The sequence below is a fragment of the Pongo pygmaeus genome, chromosome 6 (genome assembly GCF_028885625.2).
Source record: "Pongo pygmaeus isolate AG05252 chromosome 6, NHGRI_mPonPyg2-v2.0_pri, whole genome shotgun sequence".
In the NCBI taxonomy this organism is placed as follows: Eukaryota; Metazoa; Chordata; class Mammalia; order Primates; family Hominidae; genus Pongo; species Pongo pygmaeus.
Window position 1 is genome coordinate 134,125,174 of NC_072379.2, and position 10,786 is coordinate 134,135,959.

Genomic DNA, 10,786 nt, shown 5'->3' on the forward strand with positions numbered 1-10,786 from the left:
CTTGGCTTGACTTGGTAAGACTAGTCTTTGGAACTTGCCCTACTCCATCTGAGTGGAAATGTGGCCTGATCACCCATGGCATGCCTGCATTGGCACTCTTGTTCTGGTTTTGACTTGAGTTGAATTGCTGGATACTTTGGTTTTGGTTTTGACTTGGCTTGAATTTTTTGGTACTCGGATTTTGAATTTCGTGATTTTGGTTTGGTATAAATGGTAAAAGTGTGTGTGCCCTCTTTACCCGTTCTTTGTCTTGTGGTGAGTATGTGTGATGTGAGCATGGTATTTTGTCTCGGGGAAAAAAAAAAAATGGGTCAGGTGCAAAGTAAGCCCACCCCACTGGGACCTATGTTAAAAAAATTTTTTTCAAGAGAGAATTTAAAGAAGATTACGGTGTTACTATGACAACAGGAAAACTTAGACCTTTGTGTGAAATAGACTGGCTAGCATTAGAGGTAGGTTGGCCACCAGAAGGAAGCCTGGACAGGTCCCTTATTTCAAAGGTATGGCACAAGGTAACCTGTAAGCCAAAGCACCCAGACCGGTTTCTGTACATAGACAGTTACAGCTGGTTTTAGACCCCCTTTCCTCCACCACAATAGTTAAGAGAACAGCAGCATAAGTGGCTGGCAGAGGCAAGGAAAGACCAGCAAAGAGAAAAAGAGGCCATCTGTACCAATTCTAAGAGTTTAGACTAAACAAGTTCTTATTAATAGCAAAGGATAATTGAAATCTCAAACTTACAAGGTTTTCAACAAAAGTGAAGTTTGCTAAAAGTTAACAGTGTAACATGTATTATGGTAACTTCTAATCTTGTGGCCTTAGACAGTCTAGTCCAAAGACATAAAGAAAGTTCGCTTTTTTAAAAAGGAAAAAAAAGGGGGAGGCAGAATTTATATTAAAAAAAGTTATATGGTAAATTCTTGTCCTGAAATAAATTAACTGGTTGTTTAAAGAAAAAAAAGTTTGTAATAAGTCAAAAAATTGAGACATGTTAAAAAATTGTCTGCAAAAGTTGTAAAAGAAAAAAGTTATAAAAAAATTTTTATGCAAAAAATGTTGTATAATTTAAAAGTAATGAGGCCTCCTGAGTACTATTTAACAAAAAAAAAAAAACAGTTCATGTGCAAGATATATAAGTAAAATATGCCTTTGGTAAAAAAAAAAAATTATAAAGGGGCATAAAAATGTGGATTTTTACCTACATTAAAAGGTTAAAAAAATTATTGTTTTAAAAGTTTAAGCAAGTTTTAAAACGTTAATTATAAAAAAAAAATGCTGTGTGTAAACATACTAGCTAAAGTTAAAAAGGTATCCAGTTTTTCTGTGAACTGGACATTAAAGTAAAAATGCAACAGGTTTTTCTTAAAGCATCAGCCTGCTCTTTAACAAAAATTATAAAAGGTTAAAAAGAGTCTATAAAATCTTACCTTATGGTCAAACATAAAAAATTGGATAAATATGTCTACAAGGTTTTATTAAAATTAAGTTTAACATTAATAACACACTAATATAAAGGTAAAATTTAGCTTATGTGGTATAAAAGTCATACAAGAAGCATTATTAAATATAAAATAGGGTTTAGCTTTCTTTGGTCTTAAAACTAATAAAAATTGGTGCTAAAGGAAGCATTCATTTTACTAGAGGATCATAAAAGTTAAAGACTTAAAACAAACTTTGGCAATTAAGACAGCATACCAAGATGCAAATGCCCGGTTGAAATGGATCAAATATTCCATCTGCACGTTAAACAAAAGCAATTATTATGCTTGTGCACATGGCAGGCCAGAGGCCCTGATTGTCCCCCTTCCACTAAGGTGGTCCTCCAGTCGGCCAGGCGTGGGCTGCATGGTAGCTCTTTTCCAGGATTCTACAGCCTGGAGTAATAAGTCATGCCAAGCTCTCTCTGCTATATCCCAAAGTCCTTGCGGGTCAGCCCCCGAGGGCCATCCAGCTTCCATCTCCCAACACTAAGTTCACTTTGTGTCTCTCACGGCAGGGAGGAAACTTAGCATTCCTTGGAGACCTGAAGGGATGCAGTGAGCTTAAGAATTTTCACGAGCTTATCAATCAGTCAGCCCTTGTTCATCCCCAAGCGGACGTGTGGTGGTGTTTGTGGTAGACCTTTACTGGGCACTCTGCCGAATAACTAGAGTGGCACTTGTGCTTTAGTCCATTTGGCTATCCGTTTCACCCTGACATTTCATCAACAAGAGGAAAAAATAAAAATAAGACACCATAAAGCGAGAAAAGCCCCTTATAGGTCTTTCAACTCTCACATCTATTTAGATGCAATTAAAGCCCCGCAAAGAATACCAGATCAATTTAAAGCTTGAAATCAAATAGTTACAGGATTTAAGTAAATATTTTGGTAGATGACAGTCAATAAAAATGTAGATTAGATAAACTACATCTATTACAACCAACAGCAACGAGTTTTTCATGAGTTAAAAAGAAAAACTCATGTCGGCCCCAGCCCTGAGTCTACCTGACCTGACAAAACTCTTTGCACTCTATGTGTCAGAAAGAAAAAAAATGGCAGTTAGAGTTTTAACCCAGACTGTAGGGCCCTGGCCAAGGCCGGTGGCCTATCTCTCAAAACAACTAGATGGGGTTTCCAAAGCCTGGCCCCCATGTCCAAGGGCCCTGGTAGCAATGGCCCTGTTAGCACAAGAAGCAGATAAGCTAACTCTTAGACAAAACCTACACATAAACTCCCCCAATGCTGTGGTGATTTTAATAAATACCAAAGGACACCATACTAGATGAATGCTAGACTAACTAGATACCAGAGCTTGCTCTGTGAAAATCCCCACATAACCACTGAAGTTTGCACACCCTAAACCCTGCCACCTTACTCCCAGTATCCGAGAGCCCACCCAGTTAACCATAACTGTGTAGAAGTATTGGACTCAGTTTATTCTAGTAGGCCCAACCACCGAGACCACCCTTAAACATCAGTAGGCTGGGAGCTGTATGTGGATGGGAGCAGCTTTGCCAACCCCTGCAAAGTGACTCTGAAGAAGACGACAAGCCCTGCTCCACTCACACCCGGAAGCTGACTGGTCCACGCATGGCCGAAACATGAGGAAACTCATCGCAGACTCATTTTCCTTAAAATTTGGACTTGAACAGTAAGGACTTCAACTGACCTTCCTCAGACTGAGAACTGTTTCCAGTATATACATCCAGTCACTGAGGTAGGACAAAAGATTGCTACAGTCCTATTATTTTATGGTTATTATAAGTGTACCAGGACTCTAAAAGAAACTTGTTTGTATAATGCTATTCTATCCAAGGTATGTAGCCCAGGAAATAACCAACCTGATGCGTGTTATGACCTATTTTAAGCCTCCCATGATCACAGTTTTTAAAATAAAATTAAGGACTGGCCCTTTTCTAGGTGACACAAGTAAGGTACTAGCTAGAACAGAAGAAAGAGAGGTCCCCAAAAATGTAACCTTAAAATTTGACGCTTGTGTCGCTATTAATAGTAAACAGCATGGGATAGAATGCGGTTCTCTAGATTGAGAAAAAAGCTACACAGCAGAAAATAAGTACCTCTGTCAAAAATCATATTTATGTGAGATGTGTCAGTACTGGTCTTGTGTCATTTAGGCCACTTGGAAAGAAGATAAAAAAATATCCTGTTTGGCTCCAAAAAGGAAAGGCAGCCCCTCCTGCACGAGTGGGAGCTGTGACCCTTTAGAATTGATAATCACAAACCCCTCAGACTCAAAGTGGAATAAAGGAAAATATGGAACATTAGGCATTGACAGAAAAGGACTGACCTCCTAAACTGGAAACAGCTTACACCCTCCTACATGGAGAAGCCCCAGGCCCTCACAGACTTCATGCAGTCCATCTTTCTGACTCATAACCCTACCGGGCCTGATTGTCAGCAGCTACTTTTAATATTGTTCAATACAGAAGAACGCAGGGGAATTACTCAGGCAGCCTTACAGTGGTTAGAAAGCAGTGCGCCTGAAGGCACAAATGATGTTAAGCGGTATGCACAGAAGAGGTTCCCAGAAGCAGATCCAAATTGGGATCCAAACCAGGCAGGAGAATTGCAAAACCTGCATAGGTATCGGGAGGCACCCCTTAATGGAATAAAGGCCAGAAGGAAAAAGGCAACGAATTTGGGAGAGGTCTCAGAGGTACGCCAAAAGGCTGATTAGAGTCCCAGTGAATTTTATGAAAGACTGTGAAGCACACCAGCTTTATACATCGTTTGATCCGGAGGCTGCAGGGAATCAATGCATGGTTAACGTGGCATTTGTGGGCCAGGCACAAGGTGACATTAGACAGAAGCTTCAGAAGTTGGAAGATTTTGAGGCTATGAATATTACCCAGCTCATTCAAGTAGCTGCTAAGGTGTTTGTTAATCCAGAGGAGGAAGCCAAGAAAGAGGCAAAGCACAAAGCCAAGGAAAAGGCTGATTTGTTGGCTGCTGCTCTGGTTGAGAGACTGGTTTTGTGAGAGGACGCGGACGTGATCGTGGTCACAGTAGAGGACAAGCTAGGCCAGGGTTTGAAGGCCAGCCTAGGCTTCAGAGGGATCAATGAGCAAGAATGCAAACAGAAAGGGCATTGGAAGGATGAATGTCCAGAAAGAGAAAAGGAAGAAAGCAGCAGCCAGGGACCTGATGCCCGCCCAAGGCCTGCAGCCACTAGCCGTTGTTCTAAAGCTGGATGCCAATCTGGTCGGCTTAGCAGGAGTTGAGGAATATAAGGACTGAGACAGACTGGGCTCCATCTCTCTAGGCCTCCAGGAGCCCCTGGTCTCTATGAAAGTGGGAGGCCAACAGATGGACTTTATTGTGCCCCTGTTAGGGAGAGACTTGCTTCAGAAACTACAAGCACAAATTTCTTTCAGGCCGGAAGGAAACATGACTCTGGATCTAAGCTGACCAAAAGCTATGATGTTAACTCTTACCCTCCCCGAGACTGAGGAATGGAGGCTATATGTAAAAGAGGCATACAGGCTGTCTGAATTTATGGACAGAATATTTGACAAACTAGTCACTGAAATACCTGAGGTGTGGGCAGAAGACAGTCCTCCAGGATTGGTTATAAACCAGGCACCGGTGGTAGTAGAGTTAGTTCCAGGTGCAACTCCAGTGCACATTCCCCAGTACCAGGTGTCTACAGAGGCAGTGCGAGGAATGACCAAGCACATAAATCGGCTATTAGAACATGGGATCATAAAGAAATGCAAGTCACCCTGGAATACTCTACTCTTAACCAGTGCAAAAACCGTCTGGTGGGTTCAGGCCTGTGCAAGACCTATGGGACATAAATAAAGTTACTGTTACCTTACATGCGGTGGTGCCCAACCCATATACAATGACGAGCCACATTCCTGCTCATGCTGCCTGGTTTTCCCGTTTGGACTTAAAAGATGCCTTTTTCTGCCTCAGGCTAGCTCCAATAAGTCAGCCTATTTTTGCATTCCAATGGGGAGGAACACAATTCACCTGGACCAGGCTCCCATAAGGGTTCAAAAACTCCCCCACTATCTTTGAAGAGGCACTAGCATCAGACCTCAAGGCTTTTGTCCCACCAAATGACAAGTGTGTATTGTTACAATACATTGGTGATCTTTTGTTTGCGGCACCTACCAAGAAAGATTGCTTCCAGGGCACCAAAGATCTCCTTCGCCTTCTATGGAAGGCGGTTACAAGATGTCTCAGGAAAAAGCTCAGGTCTGTGCAAAAAGAGTAAGATATCTAGGTTTCCTAGTAGCCCAAGGGCAGCGTGAACTCGGCAGTGGGCAGAAGGAAGCCATATGTGCGCTCCCTACTCCTGTCACCCGGCGACAAGTAAGGGAATTTTTAGGGGCAGCAGACTTTCGCTGTACTTCAATGCCAAACTTTTCACTCATGGCAAAGCCACTGTATGAAGCTACAAAGTGGGGGAGAAAAAGAGCCCCTCCTCTGGGGTAATGAGCAGGAGAAGGCCTTTAATGAGATCAAAAAGGCCTTAAGCCAAGCTCAAGCCCTGGGATTACCAGACCTGACTAAGCCTTTCTTTTTCTATGTCCATGAAAGAAAAGGAATGACTACAGGAGTTTTAGTTCAAACAGTAGGATCATGGTATTGACCAGCAGCCTATTTATCAAGCGGTTAGACCTTGTGACCCTGGGGTGGCCCCCCTGCTTAAAAGCGTTAGCTGCCACTGCCATGCTGGCAGAAAATGCTGGAAGCTGACACTAGGACAAAAGCTAATAATACGGGTGCCACACACAGTGATCACCTTAATGGAGCAAAGAGGATATATCACTGGCTATCTAATCCAAGAATGTTAAGATATCAAGGGCTGTTATGTGGAAATCCATACGTAACTTTAAAAACCGCGAATACCCTCAACCCGGCTACCCTGTTGCCTGTAGAAATGCTGAAGTTGCAAGACCGGTTTCCCCAACGCTATTGCGTAGACGTAGTAGATGAGGTGTTCTCAAGCCGAAAAGACTTAAGAGACCAACCCTTTAAGGACCCAGACGCTGAATATTTCACAGAGGGAAGCAGGTTTATATCAGAAGGGGTCTGCCAAGCCAGGTATGCAGGGTCACTCTAAATTCAGTAGCCAAGGCACAGGCCCTCCCTAACAGGACCTCAGCACAAAAAGCAGAATTAATAGCTCTAACTAGAGCACTACTACTAGCCAAAGGAAGGACAGTTAACATCTATACTGATTCAAAGTATGCCTTTGCTACATTACATGCCCATGGAGCCATTTACAAAGAAAGGGGACTCTTAACTGCTGGAGGGAAAGAAATTAAAAATAAAGAAGAAATCTTACAACTCTTAGAAGCTGTGTGGGCCCCCGACAAGGTGGCCGTTATTCACTGTAAAGGACATCAGACAAGAGGCAGCATAGAAGCAAAAGGAAATAGGAAGGCAGACAGAGAAGCCAGACAAGCAACTATGTCCAACTCAAGTACTAAAAAGAAAACCCCAACCCTGCCGCTTCTACTAGAACCCCCCTTACCTGAAACCCCAAGCTACTCTCCCAATGAAAAAGCTTGGTTTGAACAAGAGAGCGGAAGTTACATAAAAGGAGGCTGGTGGAAGTTCTCAGATGGGAGGCTAGCTATTCTGGAAGCAATAGCCCCCCAAATTATGAAGCAGTTTCATCAGGGAACACACATGGGAAAGACTGCATTAGAAACTCTTGTAGGATGGCATTTCTATGTGCTGTGCCTTACTGCCATCACTCGAGCCGTTTGTGAGCAATGTTTAACCTGCGCCCAGAACAATCCATGGCAAGTGCCAACTCAGCCCCCAGGGATTCAAGAGACTGGAGCTACACCCTGTGAAAACTTGCTTGTGGACTTTACCGAACTGCCCTGAGCAGGGGGCTATCAGTACATGCTAGTGTTTGTTTGCACTTTCTCAGGGTGGGTCGAGGCATTCCCTACCAGGACAGAGAAAGCCCAAGAAGTAACCAGAGTGTTGCTAAAAGACATTATTCCTAGGTTTGGACTGCCTCTAACTTTAGGATCAGATAATGGCCCAGCATTCATGGCTGAAGTAGTTCAGCAGCTGACGCAGCTGCTAAAGATAAAGTGGAAATTGCACATAGCCTACCACCCACAGAGCTCTGGAAAGGAAAGGTAGAATGGATGAACCAGACACTAAAACATCTGCTGAAGAAGTTTTGTCAAGAACCTCATCTTAGGTGGGATCAGGTCTTGCCCATGGCCTTTCTCCAAGTCAGGTGTACCCTTACCAAATTGACTGGGCTTTCACCCTGTGAAATTGTGTTCAGCCGACCACCCCCGATTATAAATCAGGTAAAAGGTGATCTGTGGGAACTAGGGGAACTAACTTTAAAAAGGCAAATACAAGCTTTAGGATTAGCTATGCAAAAGATTCATGGCTGGGTATGAGAAAAATTGCCTATCAGCCTAACAGACCCAGTTCACCCCTTTACACCTGGGGACTTGGTTTGGGTTAAGAAATGGAACCCAACCACACTAGGGACCACATGGGATGGGCCCACACTGTAATCTTGTCTACTTCCACTGCTGTTAAAGTTGCAGGTATCACACCTTGGATTCATCACAGTCGACTGAAGCCGGCTGCGCAGGACCAGTGAACCAGTCAACAAGACCCAGACCATCCAACATGACTAATCCTGTGGCAAAACCACAACACCACTGAGAAAGACAACCGCTCTGCTCTGACCACTCTGGAGGCTGGTCAGTCTATGCACAACTGAAGCTTGAGAAGTCGAACCCTGCTCTAGTCACACACTGGAAGCTGACTAGTCTACGCATGGCCAAAGCTTGAGGAGTCTTCACTAGATAAGTAAATGTGGATAGAACTTATAAGCCTAGTAGTGATCTTAGTAATACTGATTATCTTATTATTATGTTATTATTTTTGTTCAGGAAAAGGCCTATATTGGATCTGTGGAGCACAGGCATATCAGCAACTGCCAGCTAAATGGACAGGAGCATGTGTATTAGGAACAATCAAGCCATCCTTCTTTCTAATTCCTCTAAAGCAAGGGGAACTCTTAGGATAACCAGTCTATAATGAGAATAAAAGAACTAAAAGGAGCATGATCTCAAAAATAAATATAAATATCAAAAAAGACATAGACATAGGAGACTAGAAAAATAACAAATGGCCTCCTGAAAAAATCATTAAATACTATGGGCCAGCTACCTAGGCACAAAATAGGTAATGGGGATACCACACCCCAATTTATATGCTCAGCCGTATCATAAGGTTACAGGCTGTTCTTGAAATAATAACCTATGAAACATCAAGAGCTTTAGATTTACTAGCTGTACAAGCTATACAGATGAGGAATGCCATATATCAAAACAGGCTGGCACTAGATTACCTCCTAGCCTCAGAAGGAGGAGTATGCAGGAAGTTTAATCTAACAAACTGCTGTTTAGAAATAGATGACAATAGGTGAGCTGTCATGGAAATTACTGCCAGGATGTGGAAGTTAGCCCATGTTCCAGTTCAAACCTGGTCAGGCTGGTCTCCAGATTCTCTCTTTGAAGGATGGTTTTTGACCTTTAGTGGGTTCAAAACCTTAATAGGTGGGTTCCTACTTATCATAGGTGCCTGCCTAATTCTCCCTTGTCTCCTACCTCTTCTCATCAGAAGTGTTCAGTCAACTATAGAGGCAGTCGTGGCCAAATACTACTACTCAAATAATGGCATTGACTAAGTATTGCCCCAAGAAGAATATGTACCAACTCAAGAAAAAATAAACAATTGTGGTGTGCTATTAACCAACATTTATGTAGAGCACCAAAGGGGGGAATGAAGTGGAAAATTAAAATAATAGGATAATAACATAAGTAATAATAGTAAAATTATAGTAAAAGAAATAATAGCTCATAGAATGAATTGCTGTACCAACCAAGGCTAAAAAGAATTTAAGTAGCCCCCCTGAAGTTAGAGTTCAAGAAGGATATCAACTGCCAGTCCCAAGAAACATTAACCATATCTGCCCTTCAGGTATTTTGTAGGCTCTGTAAGCTTGTGTCTTCTTCCCTCCTTGCACAGCTGCAAGGTCACAAGACAGATAAGCATAAGCTGCATACTAAGTTTTCCCAGAGATGTACGACATGTTGCAAAAGTGTCACAAGATAATTAATGGCCTTTGTACTTGCTTCTGTAAGCCTGCTTCCTGCTTCATGTAATTCCTGCCTCAAAATGCTTAAAAGACATTCGTTTTCTTTGTTCTATACTTAGACTTTCTGGATGCAATTCCACTGAGCTGATGTACACCTAAAAATAAAAACTTTCCTGCATCCCATTCTTCGGTCTCTCTTGTCCCTTAATTTTTGCAACATTTCAAGACAGGAGGCCTTGCTAATGCTTAATGTTCTGGTGGCGGCCCCGGGGGTCCCCTCTGCCCACACGTCCTGCTGGATGCTGGGCTCCGCCATGGTCACGTGGCATCAGCACCGAGTTTTAGTTGAAGACCATACTCCTGGCTTCACACAGCCCAAAGGACACCAGAACCCAGACTGGAAACGCCCGCACAAGCAGTGGCCGGTGAGGCCTTCCCCAGCAGCATTTTCAGGTTGAAAGGATGATCTGACAAGATCTGGCCCTAAAATGGGAACTCAGGACAGCGATCTGAAATATGGTTCGCAAAAAATCAGCAACGAGAATGGGTGCTACCCACACCCGGGCACAGCAAGCTCGGACACCGTGCTCCCTCCCTGCACGGCTCCTGTGGCTCCTCCACAGCAGCGACACCCACGCAGCTGAATCTCTGCCCTCAGCCCCTGACTGCGTGGGACAGTGTCCAGATAGCAAGGCTGAAGGGGCGGCCCCAGTGCCTTCAGGTCACAAACCGAACTGCCACACTGGGGTCCATGTAGCTCTTCAGGAGGGCAGTCTCAGGCAGGACTTGTTTCCCCACCACCGTCGCCTTGAGGGGTTAGGGTCACTGACCTCCAGGGTCCCCGCTCTCACCGGCTGTGAGCCAGGACAAGCCCAGGTCCCACGGGCTGGGGTGGAGAAGCATCTTTTCCTTGTGAATAAAGGAACAGAAAATACTTGGCTATTCTGCCTTGCCACTTACGGGGAAAAAAAAAAAAAAATCCTTGGCAATTGGAACTGACATAGAGGCTTTACTAGTCCAAGCTTCAGTCAGGCTTCTGAGTCTTCTGCAAGGCCCGTCTGTGCACTTCCTTGTAAAACCCAGTCTTAGCAAAAACCCCTTTCCCCTTGGTATCTGATCACCCTCCAAGCCTTATCAGGCTCCTCACCCTCCACCATCCCCGAGTGGTTTATCGCCCTAGC

At 43.6% G+C, this 10,786-nt stretch overlaps 1 protein-coding gene across 3 annotated transcripts in view; it reads right to left on the reverse strand.

Annotated features, from left to right (window-relative positions):
* Nucleotides 1–10,786, reverse strand: part of LOC129040290 (WD repeat-containing protein 91) — a 48,038-nt gene that overhangs the window by 6,525 nt on the left and 30,727 nt on the right. The window contains exon 17 of one of the 3 annotated variants that reach the window (XM_063667859.1): nt 5,034–10,514. The exons of the other annotated variants lie outside the window; for them this stretch is intronic. The gene's annotated coding sequence lies outside the window, so the exon portion shown is untranslated. The remainder of the gene's footprint in view (nt 1–5,033; nt 10,515–10,786) is intronic. 3 annotated transcript variants of the gene reach the window in all.